This window comes from Pecten maximus, chromosome 11, assembly GCF_902652985.1.
Source record: "Pecten maximus chromosome 11, xPecMax1.1, whole genome shotgun sequence".
Taxonomy (NCBI): Eukaryota; Metazoa; Mollusca; class Bivalvia; order Pectinida; family Pectinidae; genus Pecten; species Pecten maximus.
Window position 1 is genome coordinate 339,918 of NC_047025.1, and position 15,382 is coordinate 355,299.

Consider the following 15,382-nt stretch of genomic DNA (forward strand, 5'->3'; position numbering starts at 1 on the left):
TGGTGATGTGTTGTGATGTGTTGTGATATGTTGTGTTGTGTTGTGATATGTTATGTTATGTTGTGTTGTTATGTGTTGTGTTATGTTGTGTTGTGATGTGATGTGTTATGTTGTGTTGTGATGTGATGTGTTATGTTGTGTTGTGTTGTTGTGTTGTGTTATGTTGTGTTGTGATGTGTTGTGTTGTGATATGTTTTGTTGTGATGTGTTGTGTTGTGATGTATTGTGTTGTGTTGTGAAGTGTTGTGTTGTGATATGCTGTGTTGTGATGTGTTGTGTTGTGTTATGTTGTGTTGTGTTGTGTTGTGATGTGTTGTGATGTGTTGTGATATGTTGTGTTGGGATGTGTTGTGTTGTGTTGTGATATGTTGTGTTGTGATATGTTGTGTTGTGATGTTGTGTTGTGATATGTTGTGTTGTGATGGTTTTTGATATGTTGTGTTGTGATGTGTTGTGTTGTGTTGTGATATGTTATGTTATGTTGTGTTGTGTTGTGATGTGTTGTGATGTGTTGTGATATGTTGTGTTGTGTTGTGATGTGTTGTGATATGTTGTTTTGTGTTGTGTTGTGATATGTTGTGATGTGTTGTGTTGTGTTGTGTTGTGTTGTGTTGTGATGTGTTGTGTTGTGTTGTGTTGTGATGTGTTGTGTTGAGATTTAACCAGATATTTCTTCATATGTCAAAATTCCCACAGTTCCAGGTTTTACCACTATAATGATGACGTTATATTAAACAAGAGCTATCACTCTGAGTGTTTACGTCTCCCAACCGCTAAGGTTTGTTACCTAGTTATCAGTGAAATACAATTTGTTTACAGAATGATGCTACCTTTGTAAGCACACCTGTTGATTGGTGATGTTTTGCTCCTCAATCGAACAGGTTCGTTTATAAGCAGTGCATCCCCTTCAGTAAACAACGGCACATTTAATTATGTCGCCACTTTCCCTGTTCTCATGTGTTATTAAAACAGCCAGCTGTTGAAAGAATTTTAGGAGAATTTTTGGTTTTGAAGAGTTTGTACTCCCCATATTGATCCCGTCCCAGGTGGCTTATAAACCCAAGCTCTAATTGTGTGGAGATAATTATGTTGTTTCTGTTCAGTTTTTTTCTTATTACAGTTTATCATTACAAGCTAACCAATACATAATACATCATTTTTAATATCATTTGGATCTGGTAAAATAATATTTTCATAGTTCTTTAATTTTGTTTAATACATTTAGAAGAGAACAAGAGGCCAATTAGGCCTGTATCGCTCACCTGCTTCCAAAGCAACTATAAAGTTGATCTAGATCATTTGATCAGCTGATTATCACATCATTCCACTGTCGAGTAGGCTGGGTATATTCATGTCAATAAATTTTGTCATCCCAGTATATACCAATGACCCAATATATATAGTTTAGTTAGTCAAAGGCCGTTTTAAGGTGTTTACACAGTTATGACATTGAATATGGATGATGTTAACTTGTTCCAGCAAGCTATGTTGACTTCCATTACATGAACACACCATTCAAATGTAACTAATTTAGAGCCTTTTGATTTTGTGAAGTAGTTTCAAGGAAGAAATGAATGTTAGACGGACACTGCAACATTTTGAAGCGTTTTACTCTGGTCATTGGATTGAGAAAGTTAAGTACTCTTCCGACTCTCAACTCTATAAGATTAATTGAATCTGAAAGAATGAAGAATTTGGCCGAACTCTACTAAGTTTAAAGAAACCCGCCATATTCTGATTCAGGTATTGAGTAGATGGTATCTCTTGTCATTAAACATTAATCCACCGATTGCAAAAGTGCCAATCAAACATGGGACCCTTTTATCGCGAGATTTGTTACGGAGCCGAGAACGAGGCTTTAGAACGTGCACTGCACAACTTACACACATACATATGGCTGTTGTTGACATATCGAGTATAAGTGAACTTTGTCTAAGAATGCTTTCATTTAAACAGAATTTTCGCGTAATAACTCAACAAAAGAAACAAAGATACATTTAAATACTTAATTTTAAAATATAGCAATATGCATCCAACAAAACATCGATAACGTCTTAGATCGGTGAGTTGACAATGGCTAACCAGCAATCCAATAGACGTCCGGCAAAATCGGAATTCGAGTCTATTCCCTTTTCTTCTCTGCTAAGTTCCAACGAATCATTTCCTTTCCTAAGTAAATACTCGGGTTTTGCCGATTCCAGTCGCTTTTACATTTCATTTTGGCAGAATCTGTCTGTTTTGGCAGACTCGCGCATTCGACGTCCCGCCATTTTGTATAGACTGAAAACCCGCCCGTTGCATTTCGGATTATTTCGCATAGAAACTTGATCTGTCGGACCCCGTATACTTTCATAAATACACGTTTCCTCCAGTTTTTTATTCGCGATAATTTGTTAAGTATGTATTAAGTCTATAAACTATAAAGAGCTCGAAATGGAAACATTTCTTTGGGAATAGGTGGCTTTAATTTCGGGAAAACTGACAATAAAATTTGTAAGTACACTGTACTTATAGTATTAAACCATGATTACAGATTCCCAATACCATAATTACTTGAATAGCGATATTTCAGACTTTGTGATATGTCTGAAATTTTACTGTATGAATGAATAATTGTATGCATATAATGACAGTTCGTTAGGAAAATGAATTTAGTCCAAAATTGCATGAAAGGAATACGAAAAAAAAAGACAAAGAATAAGTTAAAGTTGTTAAAGATTTGTTGATCATCATCGTAACTGACATAGTACACGTTACTTTGGTACACATTACTTCGGTAAATCCACAACTAATACAACTGGCATTATAATACAGTTTTCATCGTTACACTAACAGCTGATGTAACCGACAAAATACATGTTACTTTGTTTTATCAACAACTAATAAAACGGCCATTACAATACATATTTCATCGTCAACCGCTACTAATTATAACCGACGAAGTACATGTTACTTTGTTTTTGTTTCATCACCAGAAAGGCCCGAATAGTTTTCGGATTGTATGTAAACAAAGTACGTGCGTACAGGCTTGCAAGGTTTGATAATTTAACAGGGCATCCAAGTTCAAGTTCAAGTTCTTTAACACTTTGAGCGAATTAGCTCATTAGTTTAGAGTACAGACATATTATTCAATATACAAGTGTAATTCACAAAATCACAATTATTGGTGAGTGTATTTATATATTCGTTACATCATAGTTTCATGTAATTATAACTATTTAATTACATATAAAATGTCATGTAATTACATATTAAAAAGTATGTGTACACATGAACAAAGATTTGAGTTAATAACTCTATCCTTTTCCTATTAGGAAGTTTTATATATTCACCCAAAGTTGTCAATTCTTTAGGGCTATTCGTAGAAAGTAATTCCACTAGTTTGTATACACTTGGACTCGTTACATAATACTGTTTCAAGAATTTATTTCTTAATTTGCAAGACAAGGACACACTAATACAAACTGGAACTCGTCTTCAATATCATTCATGTCACATCAATGATAAACTGTTTGGTGTCGCTCAATGTAATGATATCTACCTTTTGATATTTAGAGTGTGTGACGATAGTCAAATTTTAGCTATTTCTCTCAAGTATTCAAATGAAACGGACTTTTTCAGATAATTCTGTAAACTACAACTTGTTGTAAATATGTTGATATGAAATTTCTCTAGAGGACAAACGAATTTTTTCTACACGCTCTTGTATATACATGTATATAGCAAAAATGTCTTGCATTGTAATTTGAATTTCATAAATGTCAACATTTCGTGATTCCCATATATATCCTTAACCTATTCTATATAATTCCTCTTTAATATTCAACATCCATCTATCAGTATTTTCTATCATGTCGTCATAACAATACTGTAGAATACAATTTCGAGAGTTTCTCAATTTTATACAATATTTTATAATTGTAATTTGTCGTAGCAGTCTTAACACAGATAAACCAAGTCGTTACTTTTACGTACAACAAGCATTGTTTTACAAAAATTAATATGTTCTTTCTCTACATCCGGGACTTATTGAAATCCGCATATTTCACAACCATAACTTATATTTGGGTCTGGCTTCGCGCCTGGCGGTGACTATAGCACTGTTCTACTGTATGACGGTGACTATAGTACTGTTCTACTGTATCACGGTGACTATAGTACTGTTCTTCTGTATCACGGTGACTATAGTACTGTTCTACTGTATCACGGTGACTATAGCACTGTTCTACTGTATCACGGTGACTATAGTACTGTTCTACTCTATGACTGTGACTATAGTACTGTTCTACTGTATGACGGTGACTATAGTACTGTTCTACTGTATGACGGTGACTATAGTACTGTTCTACTATATGACGGTGACTATAGTACTGTTCTACTGTATCACGGTGACTATAGTACTGTTCTACTGTATCACGGTGACTATAGTACTGTTCTACTGTATGACGGTAACTATAGTACTGTTCTACTGTATGACGGTGACTATAGTACTGTTCTACTGTATGACGGTGACTATAGTACTGTTCTACTGTATCACGGTGACTATAGTACTGTTCTACTGTATGACGGTGACTATAGTACTGTTCTACTGTATCAGGGTGACTATAGTACTGTTCTACTGTATCACGGTGACTATAGTACTGTTCTACTGTATCACGGTGACTATAGTACTGTTCTACTGTATCATGGTGACTATAGTACTGTTCTACAGTATCATGGTGACTATAGTACTGTTCTACTGTATCACGGTGACTATAGTACTGTTCTACTGTATCACGGTGACTATAGTACTGTTCTACTGTATGACGGTGACTATAGTACTGTTCTACTGTATCGCGGTGACTATAGTACTGTTCTACTGTATCACGGTGGCTATATTACTGTTCTACTGTATCACGGTGACTATAGTACTGTTCTATTGTATCACGGTGACTATAGTACTGTTCTACTGTATGACGGTGACTATAGTACTGTTCTACTGTACCACGGTGACTATAGTACTGTTCTACTGTATCACGGTGACTATAGTACTGTTTTACTGTATCACGGTGACTATAGTACTGTTCTACTGTATCACGGTGACTATAGTACTGTTCTACTGTATCACGGTGACTATAGTACTGTTCTACTGTATCACGGTGACTATAGTACTGTTCTACTGTATCACGGTGACTATAGTACTGTTCTACTGTATCACGGTGACTATAGAACTGTTCTACTGTATCACGGTGACTATTGTACTGTTCTACTGTATCACGGTGACTATAGTACTGTTCTACTGTATCACGGTGACTATAGTACTGTCCTACTGTATCACGGTGACTATAGTACTGTTCTACTGTATCACGGTGACTATTGTACTGTTCTACTGTATCACGGTGACTATAGTACTGTTCTACTGTATGACGGTGACTATAGTACTGTTCTACTGTATGACGGTGACTATAGTACTGTTCTACTGTATGACGATGACTATAGTACTGTTCTACTGTATCACGGTGACTATAGTACTGTTCTACTGTATCACGGTGACTATAGTACTGTTCTTTTGTATCACGGTGACTTTAGTACTGTTCTACTGTATCACGGTGACTATAGTACTGTTCTACTGTATCACGGTGACTATAGTACTGTTCTACTGTAGGACGGTGACTATAGTACTGTTCTACTGTATCACGGTAACTATAGTACTGTTCTACTGTATCACGGTGACTATAGTACTGTTCTACTGTATGACGGTGACTATAGTACTGTTCTACTATATGACGGTGACTATAGTACTGTTCTACTGTATGACGGTAACTATAGTACTGTTCTGCTGTATCATGGTGACTATAGTACTGTTCTACTGTATCACGGTGACTATAGTACTGTTCTACTGTATGACGGGGACTATAGTACTGTTCTACTGTATCACGGTGACTATAGTACTGTTCTACTGTATCACGGTGACTATAGTACTGTTCTACTGTATCACGGTGACTATAGTACTGTTTTACTGTATCACGGTGACTATAGTACTGTTCTACTATATCACGGTGACTATAGTACTGTTCTACTGTATCACGGTAACTATAGTACTGTTCTACTGTATCACGATGACTATAGTACTGTTCTACTGTATCACGGTGACTATAGTTCTGTTCTACTCTATGACTGTGACTATAGTACTGTTCTACTGTATCACGGTGACTATAGTACTGTTCTACTGTATCACGGTGACTATAGTACTGTTCTACTGTATCACGGTGACTATAGTACTGTTCTACTGTATCACGGTGACTATAGTACTGTTCTACTGTATGACGATGACTATAGTACTGTTCTACTGTATCACGGTGACTATAGTACTGTTCTACTGTATCACGGTAACTATAGTACTGTTCTACTGTATCACGGTGACTATAGTACTGTTCTACTGTATCACGGTGACTATAGTACTGTTCTACTGTATGACGGTGACTATAGTACTGTTCTACTGTATGACGGTGACTATAGTACTGTTCTACTGTATCACGGTGACTATAGTACTGTTCTACTGTATGACGGTGACTATAGTACTGTTCTACTGTATCACGGTGACTATAGTACTGTTCTACTGTATCACGGTGACTATAGTACTGTTCTACTGTATGACGGTGACTATAGTACTGTTCTACTGTATGACGGTGACTATAGTACTGTTCTACTGTATGACGGTGACTATAGTACTGTTCTACTGTATGACGGTGACTATAGTACTGTTCTACTGTATACGGTGACTATAGTACTGTTCTACTGTATCACGGTGACTATAGTACTGTTCTACTGTATCACGGTGACTATAGTACTGTTCTACTGTATCACGGTGACTATAGTACTGTTCTACTGTATCACGGTGACTATAGTACTGTTCTACTGTATCACGGTGACTATAGTACTGTTCTACTGTATCACGGTGACTATAGTACTGTTCTACTGTATCACGGGTGACTATAGTACTGTTCTACTGTATCACGGTGACTATAGTACTGTTCTACTGTATCACGGTGACTATAGTACTGTTCTACTGTATCACGGTGACTATAGTACTGTTCTACTGTATCACGGTGACTATAGTACTGTTCTACTGTATCACGGTGACTATAGTACTGTTCTACTGTATCACGGTGACTATAGTACTGTTCTACTGTATCACGGTGACTATAGTACTGTTCTACTGTATCACGGTGACTATAGTACTGTTCTACTGTATCACGGTGACTATAGTACTGTTCTACTGTATCACGGTGACTATAGTACTGTTCTACTGTATCACGGTGACTATAGTACTGTTCTACTGTATCACGGTGACTATAGTACTGTTCTACTGTATCACGGTGACTATAGTACTGTTCTACTGTATCACGGTGACTATAGTACTGTTCTACTGTATCACGGTGACTATAGTACTGTTCTACTGTATCACGGTGACTATAGTACTGTTCTACTGTATCACGGTGACTATAGTACTGTTCTACTGTATCACGGTGACTATAGTACTGTTCTACTGTATCACGGTGACTATAGTACTGTTCTACTGTATCACGGTGACTATAGTACTGTTCTACTGTATCACGGTGACTATAGTACTGTTCTACTGTATCACGGTGACTATAGTACTGTTCTACTGTATCACGGTGACTATAGTACTGTTCTACTGTATCACGGTGACTATAGTACTGTTCTACTGTATCACGGTGACTATAGTACTGTTCTACTGTATCACGGTGACTATAGTACTGTTCTACTGTATCACGGTGACTATAGTACTGTTCTACTGTATCACGGTGACTATAGTACTGTTCTACTGTATGACGGTGACTATAGTACTGTTCTACTGTATCACGGTGACTATAGTACTGTTCTACTGTATGACGGTGACTATAGTACTGTTCTACTGTATGCACGGTGACTATAGTACTGTTCTACTGTATCACGGTGACTATAGTACTGTTCTACTGTATCACGGTGACTATAGTACTGTTCTACTGTATCACGGTGACTATAGTACTGTTCTTATGTATGACGGTTACTATAGTACTGTTCTACTGTATCACGGTGACTATAGTACTGTTCTACTGTATCACGGTGACTATAGTACTGTTCTACTGTATCACGGTGACTATAGTACTGTTCTACTGTATCACGGTGACTATAGTACTGTTCTACTGTATCACGGTGACTATAGTACTGTTCTACTGTATCACGGTGACTATAGTACTGTTCTACTGTATGACGGTGACTATAGTACTGTTCTACAGTATCATGGTGACTATAGTACTGTTCTACTGTATGACGGTGACTATAGTACTGTTCTACTATATGACGGTGACTATAGTACTGTTCTACTGTATGACGGTAACTATAGTACTGTTCTGCTGTATCATGGTGACTATAGTACTGTTCTACTGTATCACGGTGACTATAGTACTGTTCTACTGTATGACGGGGACTATAGTACTGTTCTACTGTATCACGGTGACTATAGTACTGTTCTACTGTATCACGGTGACTATAGTACTGTTCTACTGTATCACGGTGACTATAGTACTGTTCTACTGTATCACGGTGACTATAGTACTGTTCTACTCTTTGACTGTGACTATAGTACTGTTCTACTGTATGACGGTGACTATAGTACTGTTCTACTGTATCACGGTGACTATAGTACTGTTCTACTGTATCACGGTGACTATTGTACTGTTCTACTGTATCACGGTGACTACAGTACTGTTCTACTGTATCACGGTGACTATAGTACTGTTCTACTGTATCACGGTGACTATAGTACTGTTCTACTGTATCACGGTGACTATAGTACTGTTCTACTGTATCACGGTGACTATAGTACTGTTCTACTGTATCACGGTGACTATAGTACTGTTCTACTGTATCACGGTGACTATAGTACTGTTCTACTGTATCACGGTGACTACAGTACTGTTCTACTGTATCACGGTGACTATAGTACTGTTCTACTGTACCACGGTGACTATAGTACTGTTCTACTGTATCACGGTGACTATAGTACTGTTCTATTGTATCATGGTAACTATAGTACTGTTCTACTGTGTCATGAAAACACCGAAAAATATCAAAAATACCGAAAAAATCACGGTTTTTAACGAAAATTTTCAATTACATGTAGTCAGATAACTGGTTATGTACTTCTTTTGATATTGAATAATCTGGTTTTACAAATAGTGACCTGGAATATTAATGTCATTAAAATGAAAGTTTAAAAAAAAGCTCTGTTAGAAATTGGGATGAAAGTTTTTTGTTGAAAATGATAGAAAGGTTTTGTTGGGTTGACTAAAGAACTTGTCTACGGTGATCTGTCTAGGTTACCACAGGGTGTGTTTATACTGCTCGATTGATTGAAATAAAACAACGTGTGAATCTTATGGCTGTAACGGTCGAATAAAGTATACTGCTCGGATACTACAAAGGGAAGACACCGTCATAAATTCGCCATGGCGGTGGTCCAGTAGGTAGTGTTTATAAATACAAGTCGTTTTTGAGTACCTCCGATCTTGGGGAAATGTATCCGATTAAAAAAACTTGCAAAGGCAAATACCCCCATAGAATACGGGGAACAATAGTGGCCAGAAATATGAACCTCCAGACTTCTTACAGCTGACAGGTATTACACAGTACTGGTGTATGTAATGACTTGTTTAATGGCGAGGAGATCATGTAGAGACAGACAAGGATCTACATCTCAATCTGATGGTATAGACACTATGTTGTCTCCTAAAGTCCTTGTCTGGGTGGAACTGAGAACATGTCACATCCCGAACTCCTACATACCTTCATAAAACAGCAGGAAGCTAGTGATATATTTTCAGATAAATTGTAAATGTCATTTTTCAGTATATTAAAAAAAATAATAACTAATTGTTAAATGAGAAAAGGACATGTCTAAAAGCTGCCCACGTGACGTGAGTTATGGCTACATTAGTCACCCAATGTGTCTGTATCACTCTAATGTCACTTTGAAGTTGATCTATTTATGTAGATTACCACTATGAGAGAAGGCTAGGTTTACTAGTTTTGTACCCTTCATTCCAGCACACTACTTGCCCAATATGTCAGTGCATGTTTAACACATTTAACCTCTGTGACATTGAGTGTAGGTAAGGGTCATTCTGCTAGCATGCTACAGGTTCAGCGTCAAGTCTCCGGGTCTCTTATTTATTGAGAAGTCAAAGTTTAGCTTCCTATATGTGACGTGATGTAGTCACCAACAACTACACGGATACCCCCCGCCTATAATGACCCTGGCTGTTCAAAGGGCAATAAACCTAGAAAACAAACAGTTGATATGACATGTTGATTAATCTCACATGTCATTGTTTATATAATATTCCGCTTTATATCACAAATCTCTGTAAATGAAACTTATTGTTTAATAACACAGACCTGCTAATTCAGTTTCTTTATATCAGAATTTCCTCTGATACAAGTCAGGTGACCAAACCTACGGTAGAGTTAAACTAGGTCAACTGAACAACGAAGGTAATTAGTTGTTTTATATTTGAATTGATAATTAAATCTTCAAAAGTTAATCAAGGATACGCCAGTTACAAATTTTTCAGTAATTCACAATAAAATGTTTGTATTTATTGTAAAATCCTATCCTAAGACGAACACAGCCTACAGTATAAATTGCTAAGAAATGAATCAAGTGAACGTCAAGAGATGACAAATTGAGAAACCTAATTCACTTGATGACAACTTTCTCATCATAATATTTACAAATCTAACTACAACTTTTGAAAGAGACATATTAACTGTTTAGTATTGATAGATAACAATCATCCTACCATTGTTGGGGTTTTTTTTCATTTTTTTTTTTCAAATATTGGAGCCGTTCTACTGCCGAGTCAGCGTACTGTTGCTGACATTTTATCTGTTTGGATTATTTTGTATCTCCGCCATCAGCAGAGACCAGAGTCTCTATCTCAAGTCTCTATCTTCTACATAGTGCTAATCTACAGTGTAAAGGGTTGAACATCTTCACAACTTCACAATTAACCAAATGACATCACTAGCTCGACGTGTCGTAACAACCTGTCACACCTTTTAGGCCAAAATATAACATACACACTAAAGGGCTGGATCAATCCATCAGTGAGAATGAGGGGGGTTTCCTTGAATTATATGGATGAAAAAATATCAATAGAACACCAATTTAGCTGTTGCATTATGGGTAGAGTTACTAGAACACCAGCCGAGAATCTGTTGATATTTGGTCCAGTAATATCAACATGTTCAGTTCTGATGTAGAAGCTTCGATACAGCTTTATCTGTTCCCCAGCATGTCTCATTTCCTATACTCTTCCCACAAGTGGTTATCTTGGTTTTTTTTTCAACTAGTAACATTTTCTTCATTTTTTTTTAATACACAATAAACATCAGATTATACATGGGAAAAGTTACCAGGCAACAAATATTCACATTTCTTTCTTTTTTCTATCTATTTGCTTTCCATTGAAATGAGATAATACACGGACACTATGGAGAGGCTAAAGACAAAACAAGGTGCCGAAGTTTGTTATGGGTCTGGTGCTATAGATCCGGAAATCTTATAAAAATGTCCTCATTAATTAATTTTGGTGATTTAAGGTTAAACCTCAAATCGATAAGATAAACTGCCAGGATGACACAGATAATAATTATCATTTAAAGTTTATATATTGACTTGACTGACATAGGTATTAGGTGGAATAATGTACGTACCAAGGAGTCCCAACTCACCAAACACAACTTTATATCATAATTAACAAGAGGCCCATGGGCTTTGAAATATTTCTGACAATTTGACCCTTTTGACTCTGCCCATCAGCTCCTGGTGGTCAGTCACGCCAACATTTGCATACCATCAAACTGCCTTCCCAAACTGCTAATCTTGAAATCAATTTCAAAGGAAATCCAACAAATGATAGTCCAAAAGGTGATTTCCCCATACACTACAGTAAAGTGTACCTATCCTACCCAGGGGCAAACGTGAGACCCCAAGGTTATGAAATTCATAATTTTGGTAAACCTCCTTATTTGGGTCTTTTGTTGTTTTTTGTTTTTTGTTTTTTTTTTTAATTTCAGTTAATTTGACCCTTTTTGGCCGCGCCCATTAACCCAGGTGATCAGTCAGGGCCAATATTTACATACCATTGAGCTGTCTTCCAATGCTGATAATATTAACAAAGTTTGAATGAAATCCAATATAAATCAAACACGTTAAATATAGTAAAGTTATACCCCTGGGGCAAACGTTAGACCGGGTACATTTTGGTAGGGGGAACATTTTGGTAGGGGGGTACATTTTGGTAGGAGGGGGGATACATTTTGGTAGGGGGGGTACATTTTGGTAGGGGAGTACATTTTGGAAGGGGGTACATTTTGGTAGGGGGGTACATTTTGGTGGGGGGGGGGGGGGTACATTTTGGTAGGGGGTACATTTTGGTAGGGGGCACTTATAGGTAGGGGGGTACATTTTGGTAGGGAGAGGGTATATTTTGGTAGGGGGTATTTTTTGGTAGGGGGCCACATCTTGGTAAGGAAGTACATTTTGGTACGGGGAAATACATTTTGGTACGGAGTACATTTTGGTAGAGGGGGTACATTTTGGTAGGGGGTACATTTTGGTAGGGGGGTACATTTTGGTAGAGGGGGTTCATTTTGGTAGGGGGTACATTTTGGTAGGGAAGGGTACATTTTAGTACGGGGGTACATTTTGGTAGGGGATACATTTTGGTAGAGGGGGTACATTTTGGTAGGGGATACATTTTGGTAGGGGGTACATTTTGGTAGGGGGATACATTTTGGTACGGGGGGTACATTTTGGTAGAGGGGGTACATTTTGGTAGGGGGTACATTTTGGTAGGGGATACATTTTGGTAGGGGATACATTTTGGTAGGAGGGGGGTACATTTTGGTAGGGGGTACATTTTGGTAGAGGGGGTACATTTTGGTAGGGTGTACATTTTGGTAGGGGGTACCTTTTGGTAGGGGGTACCTTTTGGTAGGGGGTACATTTTGGTAGGGGGTACATTTTGGTAGTGGGGTACATTTTGGTAGGGGGCACATTTTGGTAGGGGGTACATTTTGGTAGGGGGTACATTTTGGTAGAGGGGTACATTTTGGTGGGGGTACATTTTGGTAGAGGGGTACATTTTGGTAGGGGGCACATTTTGGTAGGGGGTACATTTTGGTAGAGGGGTACATTTTGGTGGGGGGTACATTTTGGTGGGGGTACATTTTGGTAGAGGGGTACATTTTGGTAGGGTATACAAAGTTTTCGGATACTTTCTCTGTAGGAGGTACATATTATACTTGACACCGGCCTAGTCATTAAGACATTTAGCCTTGTTATCAAGCATTCTGATTGGTTATAGAAATGTGTTTAACCAATCAGAATGCTTGTTCAAATTTACCGCGACTAACACAACATGGCTACTCAAGGGGAAAATCTGCTATCAGTATGCATAAAAAGTCCCGGGGCCGTCGATAGGGTGCTCGTATACATAAAGTAAGTGTATGTAACAGTTGTATTCGGTGAATTGATGAAGCGTACCTCTTGATTAACCCGTGGACTTCGTATTTAAAGCTATGTCCAATAGAGTCAAAGTGTGGTGACCCCGATACGTCAACTTGTCCGACTAAACAAAATCGAGGGGATTTTGAAGTTTCGCGTCCGATTTCGTAAACTAATATCGAGAAATCGACAACATGTTATGGCTTATTTTAAAGATTGACCATTTCTCTTCAATTTAAGTCCTACTTCGAAAAAATCCACCCAATACAACCGAAGCTACGGTACTTAGAAATAAATACATCAGATTTCAAGCCTGGGGGAGTTCAGAACCTTTCTCATTTATATGTACTCTATATGTTATTATTTTATAAAACGAGTCAGGCACCTGTGGTATGAACTTGATAGTGACACGGTAGCTACTGACATTGGAATAGTTGATACCAAGGAATTAACTCAGCCAATTGTTGTAAATGAACTGAATGGTAATGTGAAAAACATGTGAAAGGCTGCAGGATTCGAGGGAAATTACATAAACCATTCCGGAAAGAGGTCCTGCGCTACTTCCCTTTACCAAGCAGGTAAGTCTAAAATCATATCGTTTGAACAAATTGTGAAATGAAATATTTTTCGTAAATTTCGACGTTCACAATGTCACAAAATCCTTTCAAAATCAGTGAAATTGTTTAAAGAAATCAATGAATCGGTTAATCGGTATTTTTATCCACTCGTCTTGTTATCATTTTCATCACTATCTTGTTTATGATAGGATTTTTGTGCAACGAAAGTATATTGTTACATTTTAAATGACTGAAATTTTATATGTAATCATGTAATGTATGCTTTTTTTTACTGACCTGTTAAAATAGATTTTACTTAATAAAATATGAACAGGGTTTTATATTCTGTTTGGTCAGGTTTTGATGAACAACTCATTATGGACAGAACGGTACATCGCAGCAGGGCTGTACGTGCATACAAGGTGAAGAAAGAAGACGGAAAATTTCTAAACGGCACTCGTATTTCATTAAATTTTGTTTGAAATGCATTTCCTGTCTTTGTTCATTTGTCACGCCTACATTTGAAATTGGCCCCGCCTCAAGACTGAGGCATGGACCAATCAGAAATGCCATGTGATATTTCAGATATCACATATGTGATATTTGAAATATCACATAGTATGCAATATATCGCCAACAAAAGATCAAAGAGAAAACCGAGGCGTCATTGGATAAAATTATACAATTCTTCTACATGATTTTTTTTTTCAGTGAACAAATCATCAAAGAGATGGCTAGTGATTGAACATTTCAACATGTGGCTATTCTGGTTGGTTTAACAATGTAGTTTCCTCTGGTTGATTTCATTGTATAACAAACAGACATTGGACCCTGATAAGTCTTTGGAAAAAAGATGACTTTCATTTTTAGGTAGTGTTTTAATTTTAGGCAGGGTTTTATTTTTAGGCAGTGTGTTTTTTAATGATATAATTCTTCGAAAAACCATGGAGCATTTTACCTGAATGCCGTGCAGTGTTTGAGTGAAAAGTAAGGGACATCATGCTGTTGTTTTAGTGAGAAATTCTGCTTTCTGTTCTACTTGTGTTATGATTTTATCACAAATACACAGGTACTCCCTACAACTAATGCTGATTTAAGCTCATAAATTACAACATGAAATAAAAGCTGAGTTTTTTCATATCATTATCTACAACTGTCATCATTTCTGTATGAAACCTGACCCGTACTTATATCAGGTATGAAGGTAACTCCATCTTTCAAACATTTTTACAGTATATACGCATGATACATGAGATTGCACTAAAAT

General features: G+C 37.2%; 1 long non-coding RNA gene across 1 annotated transcript; it reads left to right on the forward strand.

Moving 5' to 3' along the window:
* The first annotated feature begins 13,954 nt into the window (after window positions 1–13,954).
* Window positions 13,955–14,603, forward strand: LOC117337889. The gene is made up of 2 exons (XR_004534911.1): window positions 13,955–14,136; window positions 14,473–14,603. It is a non-coding gene; the product is annotated as an uncharacterized LOC117337889 (long non-coding RNA).
* The last annotated feature ends 779 nt before the right edge of the window (window positions 14,604–15,382 follow it).